This window comes from Oryx dammah, unplaced genomic scaffold (assembly GCF_014754425.2).
Source record: "Oryx dammah isolate SB20612 unplaced genomic scaffold, SCBI_Odam_1.1 HiC_scaffold_3, whole genome shotgun sequence".
Taxonomy (NCBI): Eukaryota; Metazoa; Chordata; class Mammalia; order Artiodactyla; family Bovidae; genus Oryx; species Oryx dammah.
The window spans coordinates 30162689-30185658 of NW_024070187.1; the positions used below are offsets into that span (position 1 = coordinate 30162689).

A 22970-nucleotide genomic window follows, 5' to 3' on the forward strand; every position below is an offset into this window, starting at 1 on the left:
GTGGGTTAGTCCCAATTCATGCCTATTGTCCATGCATTCGTTTAAACAATATTGTATAAGTTGATGTTATAGCTAGGATGTTAAAATAAGTATTTCATTAAATTCCAAGTCTAATAATTGCTTATTTAACTTATACACAGAGTACATCATGAGAAATGCTGGGCTGGAAGAAGCACAAGCTGGAATCAAGATTGCCAGGAGAAATATCAATAACCTCAGATATGCAGATGACACCACCCTTATGGCAGAAAGTGAAGAGGAACTAAAAAGCCTCTTGATGAAAGTGAAAGAGGAGAATGAAAAGGTTGGCTTAAAGCTCAACATTCAAAAAACTAAGATCATGGCATCTGGTCCCATCACTTCATGGGAAATAGATGGGGAAACAGTGGAAACAATGTCAGACTTTATTTTTGGGGCTCCAAAATCAGTGCAGATGGTGATTACAGCCATGAAATTAAAAGACGCTTACTCCTTGGAAGGAAAGTTATGAACAAGCTAGATAGCATGTTAAAAAGCGGAGACATTACTTTGCCAACAAAGGTCCATCTAGTCAAGGCTATGGTTTTTCCAGTGGTCATGTATGGATGTGAGAGTTGGACTGTGAAGAAGGCTGAGTGCAAAAGAATTGATGCTTTTGAATTGTGGAGTTGGAGAAGACTCTTGAGAGTCCCTTGGACTGCAAGGAGATCCAACCAGTCCATCCTAAAGGAGATAGTCTTGGGTGTTCATTGGAAGGACTGATGCTAAAGCTGAAACTCCAATACTTTGGCCACCTCATGCGAAGAGTTGACTCATTGGAAAAGACCCTGATGCTGGGAGGGATTGGGGGCAGGAGAAGAAGGGGACAACAGAGGATGAGATGGCTGGATGGCATCACTGACTCAATGGACGAGTTTGAGTGAACTCCGGGAGTTGGTGATGGACAGGGAGGCCTGGCATGCTGCGATTCATGGGGTCGCAAAGAGTCGGACACGACTGAGTGACTGAACTGAACTGAACTGAACTGAACTGAATTATACTATAACTCAGTTTGACTGGTTTATATACTTTTCCTCCTCAGGTGTGATAGGCTTTTTCAATCAGTAGATAAAGTCCTATTCTCCTCCCTCTTATTGTCTCTCTCTCCCTTTCTCTCTTCCTCCTTCTCCTCATACCCCTGTCCCTTCTCTACCCCACTTCTTCCCCTCTCCTCTCTCCCCTCCTTGTTCTTCCTCTCCTCCTCTGCTCCTTCTCCTTCCCCTTCTTCTTCTCCTTTTTTTCTTCTCTGCTTCTTCCTCTTCCTCCTACCCTTCTCTCTCTTCTTTCTTCTCCTTTTTCTTCTTTGTAATCCTTTTTACTTTTTACATATTTAATTTTCTCACTTAGGTCCACTATATCCCTTACTGACATTTTAGCAGTACTTATTCTCTTTCGTGATGCTTCCAGTTTTTACTTTATTTCTGTGGCATTCTTCCATATTATTCCTGGACTCAGTCAACTTTTCTCGTTCCTAAGCTCTTGTACCTATGCTCTCTGCTTTGTTTTATAAAGATACTTTATTATTATTACTATTATAATTCATGGCAAAATGATGGGTTACACTAATATTTGATCTGTGACTTAAATTTTTTTGGGGTTGGCTTCATAAGCCTTTTTTTTTAATTTATTTTTTTATTGAAGGATAGTTGCTTTACAGAATTTTGTTTTTTGTCAAACCTCAACATGAATCAGCCATAGGTATACATATAGCCCTCCCTTTTTGAACTTCCCACTCATCTCCCACCCCATCCCACCCCTCTAGATTGATACAGAGCCCCTGTTTGAGCTGCCTGAGCTGTACAACAAATTCCAGTTGGCTATCTGTTTTAAATATGTTAATGTAAGTGTCCATGTTACTCTTTCCATACATCTCACCTGCTCCTCCCCTCTCCCCATGTCCATAAGTCTATTCTATATGTTTGTTTCTCCATTGCTGCCCTGTAAATACCACTTTATAGATTCTGTAAATAAATGTTAGAATACAATGTTTGTCTTTCTCTTTCTGACTCACTTCACTCTGTATAATAAGTTCTAGGGTCATCCACTTCATCAGAACTGACTCAAATGTGCTCCTTTTTCTGGCTGAGTAATATTCCACTGTATATATGTACCACAACTTCTTTATCCATTCATCTCTCAATGGACATCTAGGTTGCTTTCATGTTCTAGCTATTGTAAATAGTGCTGCAATGAACAAGGGATACATGTGTCATTTTCAGTTTTGGTTTCCTCAAGGTATATGCCTAGGCGTGGGATTGCTGGGTCACATGGTGGTTTTATTCCTAGTTTTTAAAGGAATCTCCATACCGTCTACCACAGTGGCTGTATCAGTTTACATTCCCACCAACAGTGTAAGAGCATTCCCTTTTCTCCACACTCTCTCCAGCATTTATTGTTTGTAGACTTTTTCATGATGGCCATTCTGACCAGTGTGAGGTCAATCTCATTGTAGTTTTGATTTGCATTTCTCCAATAATGAGTGATGTTGAGCATCTTTTCATGTATTTGTTAACCATCTGTATGTCTTCTTTGGAGAAATGTCTGTTTAGGTCTTTCTCCCACTTTTTGATTCATTTTTTTTTTTTTTTTTCCTGGTATTGAGTTGTATGAGCTGCTTGTATATTTTGGAAATTAATCCTTTGTCAGTTGTTTCATTTGCTGTTATTTTCTCTCATTCTGAGGGTTGTCTTTTCAACTTGCTTATAGTTTCCTTTGCTGTGCAAAAGCTTTTAAGTTTAATCAGGTCCCACTTGTTTATTTTGTTTTTATTTCCGTTACTCTAGGAGGTGGGTCATAGAGGATCTTGCTTTGATTTATGTTGAGTGTTCTGCCTATGTTTTCCTCTAAGAGTTTTATAGTTTCTGGTCTTACATTTAGGTCTTTAATCCAATTTGAGTTTATCTTTGTGTTGGTGTTAGGAAGTGTTCTAATTTCATTCTTTTACATGTAGCTGTCCAGTTTTCTCAGCATGATTTATTGAAGAGGCTATCTTTGCCCCATTGTATATTCTTGCCTCCTTTGTCAAAAATAAGGTGCCCATAGGTGCATGGGTTTATTTCTGGGCTTTCTTTCTTGTTCCATTGTTCTATATTTCTGATTTTGTGCCAGTACCATACTGTCTTGATGCCTGTAGCTTTGTGGTATAATCTGAAGTTAGGAAAGTTGATTCCTCCAGCCACATTCTTCTTTCTTAAGACTGCTTTGGCTATTTGGGGTCTTTTGTGTTTCCATATGAATTGTGAAATATTTTGTTCTAGTTCTGTGAAAAATGACATTGGTAATTTGATAGGGATCACATTGAATCTGTAAATTGCATTTGATAGTATAGTCATTTTCACAATATTGATTCTTCCTACCTATCTCTCCATTTGTTTATGTAGTCTTTGATTTCTTTCATTATTGTCTTATAATTTTCTGGGTACAGTTCTTTTGTCTCCTTGAGGTGAAGTGAAGTGAAGTGAAGTCGCTCAGTCGTGTCCGACCCTTTGCGACCCTGTGGACTGTAGCCCACCAGGCTTCTCCATCCATGGGATTATCCAGGCAAGAATACTGGGGTGGGTTGCCATTTCCTTCTCCAGGGGATCTTCCTGACCCAGGGATCGAACCCAGGTCTCTCGCATTGCAGGCAGATGCTGTAACTTGTCTCCTTAGGTAAGTTTATTCCTAAATATTTAATTCTTTGTGTTGCAATTGTGAATGGGATTGAATCTTTAATTTCTCTTTTGGATTTTTCATTGTTAGAATATTAAAATGAAAGTGATTTCTGTGTATTGATTTTGAATCCTGCAACTTTGCTAAATTCCCTGATTAGCTCTAGTGATTTTCTGATACTATCTTTAGGGTTTTCTATGTACAGTATCATGTCACCTGAAAACAGGAAGAGCATTACTTCTTCTTTTCTAATGTGGATTCCTTTTATTTCTTTTGCTTCTTTGATTGTTGTAGCTAGGACTTCCAGAACTATGTTGAATTATAGTGTGGAAAGTGGACACCCTTGTCTTGCTTCTGATCTTAGGGGGAATGCTTTCAGTCTTTCACCATTGAGAATAATGTTTGCTGTAGGCTTATCATAAATAGCCTTTATTATGTTTAGGTGGGTTCCTTCTGTGCCCATTTTTTGAAGAGTTTTCATCCTAAATGGGGGTTGAACTTTGTCAAAGGCTTTTTCTGCATCTATTGAGATGATCATATGATTTTTATCTTTCAGTTTGTTAATATGGTGTATCACATTGATTGATTTGTGTATATTGAAGAATCCTTGCATTTCTGGAATAAACCCAACTTGTTCATGGTGTATGAGCTTTTTGATGTGTTGCTGAATTCTGTTTGCTAAACTTTTGTTGAGGATTTTTGCACCTATGTTCATCAGTGATATTGGCCTGTAGTTTTCTTTTTTGTGATGTCTTTCTCTGGTTTTGGTATCAGGGTGATGGTGGCCTTGTAGAATGAGTTTGGAAGTGTTCCTTCCTCTGCAATTTTATGAAAGAGCTTTAGAAGGATAGGCATTAGCTCTTCTCTAAATGTTTGATAGAATTCTTCTGTGAAGCCATCTTGTCCTGGGCTTTTGTTTTTGGGGAGATTTTTGATCACAGATTCAATTTCAGTGCTTGTAATTGAGTTATTCATAATTTCTATTTCTTCCTGGTTCAGTCTTGGAAGACTGAATTTTTCTAAGAATCTGTCTATTTCTTCCAGGTTATCCATTTTATTGCCATATAGTTGTTCATAATACTCTCTTATAATTCTTTGTATTTCTGCATTGTCTGTTGTAACTTCTCCTTTTTCATTTCTAATTTTGTTGATTTGATCCTTCTCTCTATTTTGCTTGATGAATCTAGCTAAAGGTTTGTAAATTTTGTTTATCTTCTCAAAGAACCAACTTTTAGTTTCACTAATCTTTACTATTGTTTCTTTCTTTTTCATTTATTTCTGCTTGGATCTTTATGATTTCTTTCCTTCTATTAATTTTGTTTGTTTGTCTTTTTCCAGTTGCTTTAGGTGTAAAGTTAAGTTGTCTATTCGATGTTTTTCTTATTTTTTGAGGTAGGATTGTATTGCTATAAACCTCTCTCTTAGAACTGCTTTTGCTGCATCCATAGGTTTTGAGTTGTCATGCTTTCATTGTTATTTGTTTCTAGAAATTTTTCTATTTCCCTTTTGATTTCTTCAGTAACCTGTTGGTTATTTTTTTTTTTCAGCAGCAACAATGTTTTCCACATACTTTATTTATCCATGTGGGAATTCTTCCTTTGGTCTCATATTCCACAGAAGTTTACTTTTCCAAGCCATTGCATATAACAGCTGTGTGTCCATGTATACATAATTTATGAATCATTGTCTCAAAATCTTCAATTTAAAGTTATAGGCAGCATGAAAAGAAATTAACATCCTAAAAATATTGAGGGATACTATATTCATCTTGGCTTTTTAACCTCAAGCAGTTTTCAAGCCCTAGATCTAATCTGCTTCATGCTGGCTGGTAGAAAGCTGCTGCTTCGTGAGCTAGTAGGACATTTCCAGTTCCCAGCATTACACCAGTTCCATGAACTGCCCTAGTGTCATCAGTTCTTTCCTTCTTTGAGTCTGATACCAAGAAAGAACCACCAAGGTGAAGTAACAATAAAAAAAAAGCCTGTTTGGTTTCACGTTTCAGGGTCTCCTGGCTAAAATCCCCCACAGCTGTGAAGACAGTCAGGTGGGGAACTGCATCCGAAGAGGGCAACAGCTTTCTGAAAGTGCTCCCTGCGACACAGCTTAAGACTTGTATTATTTTCATGAAGAGGAAAGGATTGTCTTTCTCTTCCAGTTGTTTTCAATGGAATTATTTCAGGCAAAATGTATATTTATACTAAACATTATAACTTAGACCTTCTCTTTCCTTCTTTTTAACTCCCACAGAAGTAGGGAAAGGAGAATATGAACAAATGGAATCTGGACATTTCTAAATAAAGGGGTGGGGGAGGCATGCAAGGGGGAGGATGCCAAGGAAACAGGGGTGAGTGGGTAACACTTAAATTTAGAACTATTTATACCCACAGACTCACCCCTTATGCTTTTTGGGCTTAAGCTGTTACTTCAGCACGTGTCATGTAACAATGCTATAAAAATATTCACAATTTAGGCTTTTCTCCACTCCTTCCTAGAGAAGGCAATGGCACCCCACTCCAGTGTTCTTGCCTGGAAAATCCCATGGATGGCCTGGACACGACTAAGCGACTTCACTTTCACTTTTCACTTTCATGCATTGGAGAAGGAAATGGCAACCCACTCCAGTGTTCTTGCCTGGAGAATCCCTGGGACGGGGGAGCCTAGTGGGCTGCCGTCTATGGGGTCACACAGAGTCGGACACGACTGAAGTGACTTAGTAGCAGCAGCAGCAGCCACTCCTTCCTTGCCCCACAGAACTAGCATAAATATTAAAAACACAAATATTGTGTTAAAAAACAAGAAGAAGAGCAAAACCCAGAAGTGTTATGTGTTTAAGATGTAAAAAAGGAAGATGTTCAGTCCTATTTACAAATGTCTGAAGGGAAGTCACGTGGTTCTGGCCTTGGCCACAGGCTCTGTCTCTTGCTGGTACTCTATCCCTATGTAGGCTCTTTTCCTCCTCAAAGGCCCTTTCAGAGGCGTTTTGCCTTTGTGTTTGGCATAAAGGGCTTTTTCTTCTTATTCACTGGAGGATTTATCATCCTGATCTTCATCACTGCTGGCATCCAGTTTATCCATATCCTCAAAATCACTTATGTCACTCTCATCCACTTCATCATCTTCCACAAACTCTCTTTTGCCCACTTCTTCTTCATCGTCTTTTTCCTCAGCATCTGAAGAGTCACTCTCTGCCTCCTGCTCTTCCAGGGCCTTGTCGAAGGCATGGATGGGGAAGTTGTAGATGTCACCATACCTATCCTGTTTCAGTCTCTCCAGCAACTCTTTTTCGATGGCCTTGTCCAGCTGAGCAACTATTAATGCTTTTTCCTCTCTTCGTTTTTCCCTCCCTCCACCTTCTTACTCAAAGGAACAAGTTTCCTCTGTCATTTAAGTGTTCTAAGTTTTCGAATTCGAATCAGGTACTGGGTGATCTTGGTGAATCTCCGCTTACATTTGTGTCGAATGAAACGGGGCCAGTAAATTAGGTTTTCATCTATTTGCTCTAGTGCTTTCTCATAGTTTTTATGAAGCCGGACCCGTTCCCAGAGACGCCTGGGGAAAGCTGCTCATTCTATAACCTTCATATACAAGTAGCACTGTCCTTTCTCTTCTTTGATAGTGGCATACTGACTGTTTGCCAGGGGACAGGATGACCAGTTACACAGTCCAGTCAGGCTATATTCATTTCTGCAGAAACTCTGAGTCTTGGTTCTTATTTTGAAGGAACAAAATTGCTCGTTTCCTAGTGTATCCCAGATAACATCGTCCGACTGCATCTCGTCAGCAGTTCACCAGGTAGAGCCGGGTCAATTGAGGGGAGCAGCCATGCTGCTTCTGGAGAATCCCCTGTTGGTTATTTAGAAATGTGTTGTTTAATCTCCATGTGTTTGTATTTCTTACAGTTTTTTTCTTGTAATTGATATCTTGTCTCATAGCATTGTGGTAGGAGAAGATGCTTGATATGATTTCAATTTTCTTAAATTTACTGAGGTTTGATTTATGACCCAGGATATGGTCTATCCTGGAGAATGTTCCATGTGCACTTGAGAAGAAGGTGTATTCTTCTGCATTTGGATGGAATGTCCTAAAGATATCAATGAGATCTCATCTAATGTATCATTTAAGACTTGTGTTTCCTTATTAATTTTCTGTTTTGATGATCTGTCCATTGGTGTGAGTGGGGTGTTAAAGTCTCTTACTATTACTCTGTTACTGTCAACTTCTCCTTTTATGTCTGTTAGTGTTTGTCTTATGTATTGAAGTGCTCTTATGTTGGGTACCTAGATATTTACAATTGTTATATCTTCCTCTTGGGTTGATCTCTTGATCATTATGTAGTGTCCTTATCTCTCATAATATTCTTTATTTTCAGGTCTATTTTGTCTGATGTGAGGATTGCTACTCCAGCTTTCTTTTGCTTCCAATTTGCATGAAATATATTTTTCCATCCTCTCACTTTCAATCTATACGTGTCTTTAGGTCTGCAGTGAGTTTCTTGTGGACAGCATATATATAGGCCTTGTTTTTGTATCCATTCAGTCAGTCTGTGTCTTTTGGTTGGAGCATTTACTCCACTTACATTTAAAATAATTATTGATATATATGTTCCTATTGCCATTTTCTTAATTGTTTGGGGTTGACTTTGTAGATCCTTTTTCTTCTCTTGTATTTCTTAACTATATAAGTCCTTTTAACATTTATTGTAAAGCTGGTTTGGTGGTACTGAATTCTCTTAACTTTTGCTTGTCTGAAAAGCTTTTTATTTATCCATCAATTTTGAATGACATCCTTGCTGGGTACAGTAATCTTGTAGGGTTTTCCCTTTCAGTACTTTAAATATATCCTGCCATTCCCTTCTGGCTTGCAGAGTTCTGCTAAAAGATCAGCTGTTAAGCATATGGTGTTTCCCTTGTATATTACTTGGTGCTTCTCCCTTGCTGCTTTTAATATTCTTTCTCTGTGTTTTGTCTTTGTTAGTTTGATTCGTATGTGTCTTGGCATGTTTCTCCTTGGGTTCATCCTGTATGGGACTCTTTGTGCCTCTTGGACTTGATTGATTATTTCCTTTTCCGTGTTGGGGAAATTTTTAACTATAATCTCTTCAAAAATTTTCTCACACACTTTCTTTCTCCCTTCTTCTTCTGGGACCCCTGTAATTTGAATGTTGGTGTGTTTGATATTGTCCCAGAGGTCTCTGAGAGTGTCCTTGGTTCTTTTCATTCTTTTTACTTTATTTTGCTCTTCAGAAGTTATTTCCACCATTTTATCCTCCAGCTCACTGATGTGTTCTTCTGCTTCAGATATTCTGCTATTGATTCCTTCTAGAGTATTTTTAATTTCAGTAATTGTGTTGTTTGTCTCTGTATGTTTGTTATTTAATTCTTCTAGGTCTTTGTTACTTAATTCTTACATTTTCTCCATTTTGTTTTCAAGGTTTTTGATCATCTTTACTGTCATTATTCTGAATTCTTTTTCAGGTAGTTTGCCTATTTCCTCTTCACTTATTTGGACTTCTGTGTTTCTAACTTGCTCCTTCATTTGTGTAGTATTTCTCTGCCTTTTCATTATTTTTTTTTAACATGCTGTGTTTGACGTCGCCTTTTCCCAGGCTTCAAGGCTGAATTGTTTCTTCCTTTTCATTTCTTCCCTCCTAAGTCTACAATGTGGGAGACCTGGGTTCAATCCCTGGGTCGGGAAGATCCGCTGGAGCAGGAAATGGCAATCCACTCCACTAATATTGCCTGGAAAATTCCATGGACAGAGAACCTTGGTAGGCTACAGTCCATGGGGTTGCAAAGAGTCAGACACAACCGAGTAACTTCACTTCACTTCAAGCTTGGTCCAGCGGTTTGTGTAATGTTCATATAGAGTGAGATTTGTGCTGAGGTTTTGTTTGTTTATTTGCTTACTTCCCTGGTGGCTCAGACAGTAAAGTGTCTGTCTACAATGCGGGAGACCTGGGTTCAGTCCCTGGGTTGGGAAGATCTGCTGGAGCAGGAAATGGCAATCCACTCCAGTAACATTGCCTGGAAAATTCCATGGACAGAGGAGCTTGGTAGGCTATAGTCCATGGGGTCGCAAAGAGTCAGACAAGACTGAGCAACTTCACTTTCTGATGGGCAAGGCTGAGTGAGGTGGTAATCCTTTCATCAGGCATTTTATCTCCCTTATTTTTTTTTTTTTGTTTCCATCCTCACACTTTATTATCTTAACAAATACAGTGGTTATTATTATAGGAAATTTGTGTATGGAGAATATAGGGTTGTGTTTACAGAATAGAAGAAATTTTCATTATTAACAAAGTTTGTGAATTTGCATTCTGACAGCCATTTCCTTTCTAGCCAGCCTATAAGAAGACAGGGAATGTAAGTTTATGAACACTTCATTCTGTAAAGGTGCCCTATCTAGTTGATCCCTCATTCATTCATATATCTCTGCTTCTGGGACTTATCAGGCTCAGGGAAGCTCTTTGTCACCAGCCTATACTTTTCTCCCTTTTGTTACTAAAAAGGGATCTGATTTTGGATCTTGGAGTAAGCATTCCAGCTTGGAAAATGTTCTTTGGGATCAGCCCTGCGTGGGGCACAGCACAGGCTCCCCTCATCCAATGCTCTTGCCTGCCTTGATTGTCACTGCTTTTGGAAGCCTGTCTATCAGTTTTATGATTTGCAGATTCATATAAGGCTTTCTCTTCCACATCCCCTTTGTTATTTTTAAATGATATATAGGAAAGAAGAAAGTGACAAAATTATGCTACTCTCTTCAACTAGGAAGTTTCTACCAATAGATTTGATGTGAAGTACCATGAGACTAGGGGCTTCCCTGGTAGTTCAGCTGGTAAACAATTGCCTGCAATGCATAATACCCCAGTTTGTTTCCTGGGGCAGGAAAATCCCCTGGCGAAGGGATAGGCTACCCACTCCACTATTTTCAGGTTTCCGTGGTGACTCAGATGGTAAAGAATCCACCTGTAATGTGGGAGACCTGGATTCAGTCCCTGGGTTAGGAAGATCCCCTGGAGGAGGGCATGGCAACCCACTCCAGTGTTCTGGCCTGGAGAATCCCCATGGACAGAGAAGCCTGGTGGGCTACAGTCCATGGGGTCACAAAAAGTTGGACATAATTGAGCAACTAAGCACAGCAGAGCAGCACCATAATACTAATTTGGCTGTAACTATATTATAAATTTCATTTTGATTTAATTCATCGACTCACTGGACATGAATTTGAGCAAACTCTGGGAGATAGAGAAGGACAGGAAGCCTGGTGTGTTGCAGTCCATGGGATCACAAAGAATTGGACATGACTTAGCGACTGTTGGCTTAAAGCTCAACATTCAGAAAACGAAGATCATGGCATCCAGTCCCATCACTTTATGGGAAATAGATGGGGAAACAGTGGAAACAGTGTCAGACTTTATTTTGGGGGGCTCTAAAATCACTGCAGATGGTGACTGCAGCCATGAAATTAAAAGACGCTTACTCCTTGGTAGAAAAGTTATGACCAACCTAGATAGCATATTCAAAAGGAGAGACATTACTTTGCCGACTAAGGTCCATCTAGTCAAGGCTATGGTTTTTCCTGTGGTCACGTATGGATGCGAGAGTTGGACTGTGAAGAAGGCTGAGCGCTGAAGAATTGATGCTTTTGAACTGTGGTGTTGGAGAAGACTCTTGAGAGTCCCTTGGACTGCAAGGAGATCCAAGCAGTCCATTCTGAAGGAGATCAGCCCTGGGATTTCTTTGGAAGGAATGATGCTAAAGCTGAAGCTCCAGTACTTTGGCCACCTGATGCGAAGAGTTGACTCATTGGAAAAGACTCTGATGCTGGGAGGGATTGGGGGCAGGAGGAGAAGGGGACGACCAAGGATGAGATGGCTGGATGTGAGTCTGAGTGAACTCCGGGAGATGGTGATGGACAGGGAGGCCTGGTGTGCTGTGACTCATGGGGTCGCAGAGTCGGACACGACTGAGCGACTGAACTGAACTGAACTGAACTAGAGAATGAACAACAAATGAACTTTTAGAAGTGAGTTTTTAAATTTCCAGATATAAACGGTTCTTTATTGGCTAGTGGAAGACAGGGGATTATCTTTTGTTTTTATTTCTAATTGTACTGGATTTGGCTTTGCCAAGGCTTCCTCTCTTTCTTTTGATTATGTTTGTTTATTTATAAACTACAGCAATTAGAAATATTTTAATGTCTTCAAAAAAGAATGATTAATATATGCTATTATGTATACAACTATATAATGGACTATTATGCCAACATATTTATTAAAAAATCACAATTTCAAAGAATATTTAATGACAGGAAATATGTTGTTACTTAAAGAACTGTCAACTTACACTAGTTTTTTAATTTAGAGAAGTGAATTCATTAATATGGATGTGTACATTTTAGAAAGTTGGAATGATTTGCAATTCATCTTCTTTGTATTTTATTTGTATTTTCCAAATTATCAACATTGAGTGTAGTATAATTACTTAATCAAAAGTAAATAAGTATTAAGCTCAATTTTTTTAAGGTTTTTAAAATAACATTTATTTCTTAAAAGTTAACACATACATAATAAGAAACCAAAAAGCACAAGAAGCAAAAAACTAAGTCATTCATAATCACAAGCAGTTTACTGTTTGACATGTCCTTCTAGGTCTCATTTGTGTATTTTCACAACTAAGCATTCATTTTTATGTAATTAAGACTGTACAGTTATGTATCATGCTGTTTCACACATCATGAATATTTACCATTTCAAAGTCCCAAAGCTATGAGTATTTTGATAACCAAGAATACATTACACCAACTCAATCTGGAAGGAAAAAAATGTAATCTTGCCTTTCTTGGCAACAAAAATTTCAAAGACAAAAATGGCAACAGGCCTCTAGATAAACATATTGGCAGAGCTATGATTAAAATACTATATTCCCTTAATGTTCAATTAAAATGGGACATAAAGCAACAGAGTACACAAAGTATAATAGTTCTAAGAGGATTCATCATCTGATCTAAACTATTAAGGTATTAGCAAGGAGGTATGTTTCTGCTGAATTATTAAACAATGCATTCCTATAGTACAGCCAAGAGATGCACACACATCAATGGTTATCATCAAAATATAAACGTGAATGCATCCACATACAGCCCTCCCTCTATACTTCCTTCCTCTAAGCTCAATTTTTTAAGAGTAATGAAGCATGATGTTAGTTGCTTTAAATTTTCTAGTCTAGCATATGGAAAATCTTGGCAGATGTTCCATAAAGTATTTGAAAAAATATTTTATGTATGTTAGATTAAGCTTAATAATTATCTTATTAAAATCATCAATTTTTTAAGCTAGGTTGATATCTGAAGGAGAGTCATTTAAATTTCCTACCATAATTTTGGACTCAGCAATTTCTCCTTGAAGTTCTATGCTTTTTTGTTTTATCTACTTTGAAATTATATTATTAAGTAAATAAATCTCAATTATTGACATTTAGATTTGAATTTACACTGGAAGTTTTCTTCAAAGTGGAAGGGTAGTTGTGTTAACAGGTAGAAGTCATAAAGCATCTGCTCTAGTATGACCAGAAATATTTATATGATGAAGCATAAGTTAGTGACCTTAGATGAAGGTAACTAGTAAAATTCTTCATACTTTCCCAGCTTTTTCACTGTTATAAACAATTCTTAAATATGCTTAACATAAGAATATTTGAGGCTTTTTGTGATTTTTTTCCCATTGCTCTAAATTCCTGGAATTAGTATTAGTGGTTCAAATGGTATAATTATTTCAAGGTTTTTGATAAGCATCACCAAGTTGCTTTTCAAGAAGATTATACCAGATAATCTTCCATCGTGAACATATGAATGTGCTCATTTCAGCTATTTGCTAACACTGTATGCTATCATTTTGAGATATTTGTTTATTGGAACCATGGAAGGTAGTATCTCCTTGTGCAGAGGCAGCCATTTGCCACCAAAATCCTTTCTTCCATTCTTCTGCAGCATGAGGCCATAGATTTCCTATTTTCCTTATGTCTGCTCTGTTACAGGCCTCATTCCCCAGCCCTCTTTGCAGCTAGATTTCACTTTGTGGCCAGATTATGGTAATATAAGCATGTATAAGCATGTGCCACTTGTGGAACTTGGCCTTAAAACACTGAATGCCTATTTCCCCATGTTTCATTTTCCCCTGGCTTTCCCCTGAAACATGGGTGAGCTTATGACCATGTGTTTGGGAACTGCAGAACTACAAGATGGGAGAAAATGGTATTTCTGAACAATAGTGTGAAACAAAACCACTAGCTGACTTGGACTTTCTCACCCATGACTGTTATAAGAGAGAGAAATAAACTTCTATGTTCCTTAAGCTACTTTATTTTGGGCCTGTTTATTATATCAGCCTAGTGTTTACCCTGATTTATATACTCATTTTATTTTATTTTGAATTATTTGCTGGATTTATATTATAAATTTCTTTAATGGGTTTGAATTAACTCTTTGTACATTAACATAAATAGTTCTTTGTTGTATATAATTTCATTTGAATTCAGATTCTTCTTAGGCAATTAAATTTCTCAATTATATTGGTATCATGACCAACACATTTCTTCATTTTACTTAGTGAAATAGTCTTTGCTAATATACATAATGATATTAATGACAGCCCTAAAACTAATATTTACTTTCTGCTTCTGCCATTAATTCATCTGTAATATTAATTTCCAAGACTTTTTAGAGTCATATATTTCCATGATTTAAAATAGCTTTCATACTCGGGGACTAATAAGGACTAAGAGCTACAACTTTAAACCACAAGAAGAATGAGAAAAGTATTATAGATTATCTAGCTGTTTTTGCCATTTCCTTCTTTTTGCTGTATTGCTAAAAGAGTTGGAGATGGAACAGTAACATAAGCAAGATTCCAATAAATTTTTGGAAGCTGGAAATTAAAGGAATGAAAACTGAATTAGTTGGGTTATCATCTAAGTCAGTGGTCCCCAGCCTTTTTGACTCCAGGGACCAGTTTTGTGGAAGACAATTTTTCCACAGACCAAAGGGGAGGAGAGAAAGATGGTTTCACATTGATTCAAGTGTAGTAGAGTTCACACTCCTTTGAGAATCTAATGTTGCCGCTGATCTAAAGTGGAGCTCAGGTGGTAATGCGACCAACGGGGAGTGGTTATAAATACAGACGAAGCTTTGCTTGTTTTCCTCCACTTATGTCCTGCTGTGCAGCTCACTTCCCAACAGGCCATGGAACAGTACTGGCCTAGCATTTGTGCAGCTCAGTTCCTAACAGGCCATGGACCAGCACTGGCCTAGCTTTTGGAGTTGTTGTTCAGTTGCCAATTCGTGTCGGACTTCTTGCAACCCCATGCCAAGGACTGCAGCATGCCAAGCTTCCCTGTCCTTTATTATCTCCTGGAGTTTGCTCAAATTCCTGTCCATTGAGTTGGTGGTGCCATCCAACCATTTCATCCTCTTTCATGCCGCTTCTCCAGGAGACTAGGGCCCCATGATCTAAGTGATTATAGTGGGGGCCTACTGACGTAAGTTAATCACCATGCAGAACCTGTAAGAGATACATCAATTGACAGTATCAAGTATTATGAAAGATGAACATAGATCCTTTCTCATGTCTCAGGAGAGGAGAGTTTTAATCAGAACCGTGGGGTACTTGGCATTTAAGAGTACAAGGGTGAGACGGGCTGAAAACATGGTATTTAGTGAAAATAGGAACTGTGGGATCCTCAGTCCCTTCCTTTATTCCTAGCATTTCTGAAGCAATGTGTATAAAAAACTGAATGACCTTAGAGAAAATATCTTAAAATACTGAAAATTGAATTTCTTGCCATGAAAAGTGCCTAATGTAATGAAAGCCCATGTAATGGGATATCATCATAAACTTTCAGAATAGGAATAAAGAAAAAAAAATCCTAAAGTCTTCCTTAAGGTAAAACAGGTCATGAATAAAAGATCAGAAATAAGAATGACATTAGACACCTGAAGAATGAAACTGAAGTGTAAAGAAAATAGAGCCATGCCCTTACAATTGAAAGAAAAATTTCTCACTCAGGTAATGAGGATAAAGATATTTTCAAACTCTCCGGGTCTCAAAAATTGACCTCTCATTCGCCCTTTTCCCCTGTAGGAATTGATAGGCGGATATGTTCAGCTAAAATGAAGGAGTAGATCAAGAAAAAGGAACATGTGGTATCCTGAAAAGAGGGGAAGACATTGTGAAGGGAATTATTAGGATGATGACTGTGTACCAGATGGAAAGAGAAGACAGTCTGCAATGAAGCAGGAGGAGCTGAACTGACATCTCCAGCACAGATGATCTGAAGTAGTTGAAAATTTGGAAAACAATTTGCTAGGTCTGTTTGAATCTTTGAGGAAAATTAGAGATAAGCACATTACAGACCAATTTTTAAAAAAGTAATGTATTAACTAGGGAAAATAATCTTATGAAACAAAAACATAATTATAAGATACTTGGCAGCATACAATATTTACAGTCACAATGCTATAAACTCTGATGACTGATTTCACCTAACAGTTACAAATAGATTAGAAAGAAGGGTGGAGGTGAGGTATGTGTCTATGAGATTACAAAATCTTCACTGACCTTCAATGCTAATTTTATTCTTAAACTATGAATGAATTTGTATAATAAAATAAAAATTTATTATGGACATGAATATATCCATATTTTGCATTGTTGTTCAGTCAATCAGTCGTGTTTGACTCTTTGTGACCCTGTAGACTACAGCACTCCAGGCTTCCCTGCCCTTCACTATTTTCCGAAGATTGCTCAAGCTCATGTCCCTTGAGTCAGTGATGCCATCCAATCATCTCGTCCTCTGTCATCCCTTCTCCTCCTGCCTTCAGTCTTTCCCAGTATCAGGTTCTTTTCCATTGAGTTGGCTCTTTGCATCAGGTGGCCAAAGTGTTGGAGCTTGAGCTTCCCATCAGTCCTTCTAATGAATATTCAGGGTTGATATCCTTTAGGATTGACTGGTTTGATCTCCTGACAGTCCAAGGAACTCTCAAGAGTCTTCTCCATCACCACAGTTCAGAAGCATCAATTCTTTGGAGCTCAGCCTTTCTTATTGTCCAGCTCTCACATCCGAACATGACTACTGCAAAAACCATAGCTTTGACTATATAGACCTTTGTAGGCAAAGTAATGTCTCTGCTTTTTAATACTCTGTCTAGGTTTGTCACTGCTTTTCTTCCAAGGAGCAAGTGTCTTTTAATTTCATGGCTGTAGTCACTGTCCACAGTGATTTTGGAACCCAAGAAAATAGTCTGTCACTGCTTCCATTGTTTCCCCATCTATTTGTCATGAAGTGATGGGTCTGCATGCCATGATCCTTGTTTTCTGAATGTTGAGTTTTAAGCCAGCTTTTTCACTCTCCTCTTTCACTTTCATCAAGAGGCTCTTTAATTCCTCTTCACTTTCTGCCATTAGGATGGTATCATCTGCATATCTGAGATTATTGATATTTCTCCCGGCCATCTTGATTCCAGTTTGTACTTCATCCAGCCTGGTATTTCACATGATGTACTCTGCACATAAGTTAAATAAGCATGGTGACAATATACAGCCTTGATATACTTCTTTCCCAATTTTGAAATAGTCCATTTTTCCATGTCCAGTTCTAACTGTTACTTCTTGACCTGCATACAGATTTCTCAGGAGGCAGGTAAGCTGGTCTGGTATTCCTATCTCTTTCAGAATTTTCCATAGTTTGTTATGATCTACACAGTCAAAGGCTTCAACATAGTCAATGAAACAAAGGTGGATGTTTTTTGGAATTCTCTAACTTTTTCTATGATCCAACAAATGTTGAATATTTGATCTCTGTTTCCTCTGCCTTTTCTCAATCCAGCTTGTCCATCTGGAAATTCTTGGTTCACATATTGTTGAAGTCTGACTTGAAGGATTTTAAACATTAATTTGCTAGTATGTGAGATGAGGGCAATTTTGTGCTGGTTTGAACATTCCTTGGCATTGCCCTTCTTTGGGATTGGATTGAAAACTGACCTTTTTCAGTCATCCTGTGGCCACTGGTGAGTTTTCCAAATTTCCTGGTATATTGAGTGCAGCACTTTCACAGCATCATCTTTTTGGATTTGAAATAGCTCAGCTGGAATTCCATCACCTCCACTAGCTGTGTTCATAGTAAGACTTCCTAAGGCCCACTTGACTTCACACTCCAGGATGCCTGGCTTTAGGTGAGTGAACACACAATCGTGGCTATCAGGATCATTAAGATCTTATTTTGTACAGTTCTTCTGTGTATTCTTGCCACCTCTTCTTAACATCTTCTGCTTCGATTAGGTCCATACCATTTCCATCCATTATTGTGCTCATCTTAGCATGAAATGTTCCCTTGGTATCTCTAATTTTCTTGAAGAGATCTCTAGTCTATCCCATTCAATTGTTTTCCTCTATTTCTTTGCATTTTTCACTTTATTTTATTTATTTATTTATTTTCATTTTTCGCTTTAAAAAGCTTTCTTATCTCTCGTTGCTATTCTTTGAAACTCTGCATTCAGATGAGCATATCTTTTTCTCCTTTGCCTTGTGCTTCTCTTCTTTTCTCAGGTATTTGTACAGCCTCCTCAGACGACCATTTTGCCTTTTTACATTTCTTTTTCTTGGGGGTAGTTTTGATTACCCCTTCCTGTACAATGTTACGAACCTCCATCCATAGTTCTTCAGACATTCTGTCGGTTCTAATCCCTTGAATCTATTTGTCACTTCCACTGTATAATCATAAGGGATTTGATTTAGGTCATACCTGAATGGCTTAGTGGTTTTCCCTATGTTCTTCAACTTAAGTCTGAATTTGCAATAAGGAGTTCATGGTCTAAACCACAGTCAACTCCCAGTCTTGTTTTTGCTGACTGTACAGAGCTTTTCCATCTTCGGCTACAAAGAATATAATCAGTCTGATTTCAGTATTGGCCATCTGGTGATGTCCATGTGTAGAGTCGTCTCTTGTATTGGAAGAGGGTGTTTGTTATGACCAGTGCATTCTCTTGGCAAAACTCTGTTAGCCTTTGTCCTGGTTCATTTTTAACTCAAGGCCAAACTTGCCTGTTACTCCAGGTATCTCTGACTTCCTACTTTTGCATTCCAGTCCCCTATGATGAAAAGGACATTTTTTTTTTTTGGTGTTAGTTCTAGAAGGTCTTATAGGTCTTCACAGAACTGTTCAACTTCATCTTCTTCAGTTATTAGTGGTTAGGCCATAGACTTGGATTACTGTAATGTTGAATAGTTTGCCTTGGAAATGAACCGAGATAATCTTGTCGTTTTTGAGACTACACTCAAGTACTGCATTTTGGACTCTCTTGTTGACTATGATGGCTACTCCATTTCTTGTAAGTGATTCTTGACCACAGTAGTAGATATAATGGTCATCTGAATTAAATTCACCCATTCCTGTCCATTTTACTTGGAAGGTTATGTCCATGAGTCAAGGCAAATTGGAAGTGGTCAACCAGGAGATACTTTGCATTAGATTTCCAGAAATTGTCTTAGGATAATCTTTTAAACTTAAAACTTCTGTCTGTGCTTTTAGAACTGATCATTGCAATGTTGATCCAACTGTAAGACTCTTGCATAAGAGCAGGAGTGGTACAATTGTATTTTTAAAGCATAGGTAAACTTTTTAAAATGTTCACCTTAGGTCAAACCCCATCACTTGTTTTTTAAAATAACTTTACCAATATTTCAGTATTCTTTAGCCACTGGTTTTCAGTGAATGTTGAAACCCTTAAGTTCCACAGAATCCTTGATAATAGGTCTCCCTATCCCCCATGAAATGGAAAATACATGATTTGATCAAGAAGGTTTCACTCTAAACAGAATCAACGGAGAATATTTATATTTGGGCACAAGTTTTTATATCTTTTAGCAACTGTATCTTTCTTCTAACCCTTTCTTCCCCAGAGGTCTTGCCATGCTTTCTGAATGAATATCCTTTCCATTATTTGTCTCTTGATCCATAATCGTGCCTCTATCAAATATCCATTTAAAATAGGTTTTCTTCATCAAGGCCACTTGAATAGTTCTGCTCCACACTGATCATTTCATTATTCCATTTCTCTTAGTGCTTGTGTTTTGTGTTACATTAATTTGTACCTGTTTTCATGTCATCTTTGCCTGTGTTGTTATATCTTTTCATCTGCATTTTGTTCCCCTATTATATTGTAAATTCTCTGAGAATGAGGACAATGTCTTTCACTTCATTTGCATATCTCCATGACATCCAGTAGAGAATTCCATTTGAAGGCGGCACTCAATTAAATGATATTTTCACTGACAGAATCATGTCTAGCTTTGGAAAATATGGTTTATGATGCACTCAATATCATTGTTATGTATATTTTTTTTCTTAAAAATTCTTTAGGAAGCACACATACAGCATTATGTAGAAGATACATGTGGAGTGGTTTCAACAAGACATACCACCCAATGTATTGACATATAATTTAAAAAATTCAGATGGCAGATAACAAAACATCATTGGTACATATATATATACACATATATATGTGTATATATATATATATAATTAATTAATTAATATTATTTGTCCAACCTGCATTTTTATAGATGTTTGTGGATATAAATATATATATATATATATATATACACACACACATCTATATATGTATATATACATCTATATATATATAAATGCAGGTTGGACAAATAATATTAATTAATTAATTTCAGTAATATCCAAAATAAACAAAAACATACCTTTAGAGTACATTCTGCCTCTCCATATCTTAAAAAGTAGTTCACTTGGATTTATATATTTATATTAAAAAATGTATGTTAAGAACAATAAAATTTCTAAGAGACTTTGGCTTTCTGTAGTACCCAGAATATATATAACCTCTTTAGCTTGTTTTTTTATAAACTTGCCTCAACGTTCTTTTTTAATCTCATCAAAATTATATCAAATGCTCAGTTCCAGAATTCTTTTAGCTCCTATTTTAAGATTTAACACAGAATCTTAAAATATTAAAGTTGGAAGAGTTCATTAAGTTCCAACAGTTTCCAAATATGCTAGAACTACAGAATCAGGAAATTTATAAAATTGAAGATCCCAAGCCCTATTCCCTGCAGTTATCACTTACAAGTTAGGGTCTAGAAATCCATCATTTTAACAGGCACCCTACTTACTCCTAATATATTGGCAAATCAATAGTTTACTCTGGTTTCTTCATCATAGATATAAATAAATGAAGACATTGTACACACATAAATGTGTGTGTGTGTGTGTGTGTGTGTATGCATGTGTATAGATGTATTGTAAGTGACATGCTGCTCCTCAGATGTGAATTCTAATTAATCCTTCCCTGCCCCCATCCTCATCCAGTGGCAAACTTCTGCTTATATCCCCTGGGCAGTTTCAACTTTAAGTCTTTGCCCACACTCTTTTGCCGTGGCCTCTCTTTTCCTTTGGACCAAATCAAACTATATGGTACATATTAGTCATGATGTCTTCCGCATCTCAGAATCATACAGTTATCTTTCTTCACTGAATTCTTGTGGAACCATTTATCTGACACTGAATCATGATACTGCCAGCATGAAGATTATCTATGGATAATACTGAGTTCTACTCTGACTTGTTTTCCCATCAAACCCATTAGAAATTCTACCTTGGGAAAATTTTTACCAAGGTAGAGGGGGAACCTTTTTAATGGCAATAAATCCTTACTCATTTTGAGAAAGTGTTTTAACTATCAGCAAACTACATCAATGATCTGCTAGAGTCGAAAAGTATCATGCATGATATCTTGGTTTCTCAGAGATTCTCAAACTTTAATACACAGAAGAACCACCTGCCATTGTATCTCTTAGTCTGGTCCAGGGGTATTTTAATCTATATATACTATACTATTATTTAGCTTTTGATTAGATTTTATCTCTCATTAAATTTGAAATCTCACAAAGTATTCTATCTTCTCCATATCCCCTGCCATAGCACCTGTCCTTCATTAATTATATTATTAGTAAATGCTTAAATTGAATAATTAAATCTGTCAAGACTGTTACTAAACTTTCTGATTTTTAAAATCTCTTGTTAAGAATACTTAAAGCAGGAGTCTCATTGGAAGAAGTCTGAAAGGCACGATACAAAATCTTTTCTCCTTTATGTAAGCCAAGAATAAAAGTTAAGAAAAAGGTGGAAGATGTCATTCTCAAAAAAGAAACCCTAGGGACTTCCCCAGTGGTCCAGTGGTTAAGATTCTGCCCTCTAATGCAGGGGGCATGAGTTCCATCCCTGATTGAGGAATTAAGATCCAACATGCCTTGCAGTGTGGCCAAAATAAATAAATAAAGAGAACTCTGTAAATTAAAAAAATAATAAAGTATATATTAAAAATGGGTTTTCTTTTGCTACCATCAAATTCAGTTCACACAACTATTTGTAGGAAACTTGCAAATTAAAAGGCTAACAGAGTTTTGCCAAGAGAACACACTGGTCATAGAAAACACCCTCTTCCAACAACACAAGAGAAGACTCTACACGTGGACATCACCAGAAGGTCAACACTGAAATCAGATTGATTATATTCTTTGCAGCCAAAGAAGGACAAGCTGTCTACAGTCAGCAAAAACAAGACCGGGAGCTGACTGTCCACTCAGATTATGAACTCTTTATTGCCAAATTCAGGCTTAAATTGAAGAAAGTGGGGAAAACCACTAGATCTGATTTAGGTATGACCTATATCAAATCCCTTATGATTTATACAGTGGAAGTGAGAAATAGATTTAAGGGACCAGATCTGGTAGACACAGTGCCTGATGAACTATGGACTGAGGTTTGTGACATTGTACAGGAGACAGGGATCAAGACCATCCCCATGGAAAAGAAATGCAAAAAGGCAAAATGGCTGTCTGAGGAGGCCTTACAAATAGCTGTGAAAAGAAGAGAAGTGAAAAGCAAAGGAGAAAAGGAAATACACACCCATTTGAATGTAGAGTTCCAAAGAATAGCAAGGAGAGATAAGAAAGCCTTCCTTAGCAATCAATGCAAAGAAATAGAGGAAAACAATAGAATGGGAGAGACTAGAGTTCTCTTCAAGAAAATTAGAGATACCAAGGGAACATTTCATGCAAAGATGGGCTCAATAAAGGACAGAAATGGTATGGACTTAACAGAAGCAGAAGATATTAAGAAGAGGTGGCAAGAATACACAGAAGAACTGTACAAAAAAGATCTTCATGACCCAAATAATCACCACAGTGTGATCACTCACCTTGAGCCAGACATCCT

At 37.4% G+C, this 22970-nt stretch overlaps 1 pseudogene; it reads right to left on the reverse strand.

The window, feature by feature from the left end:
• Window positions 1-6486: 6486 nt before the first annotated feature.
• On the reverse strand, window positions 6487-7499 carry LOC120861929 (annotated as a pseudogene).
• Between the last annotated feature and the right edge of the window lie 15471 nt (window positions 7500-22970).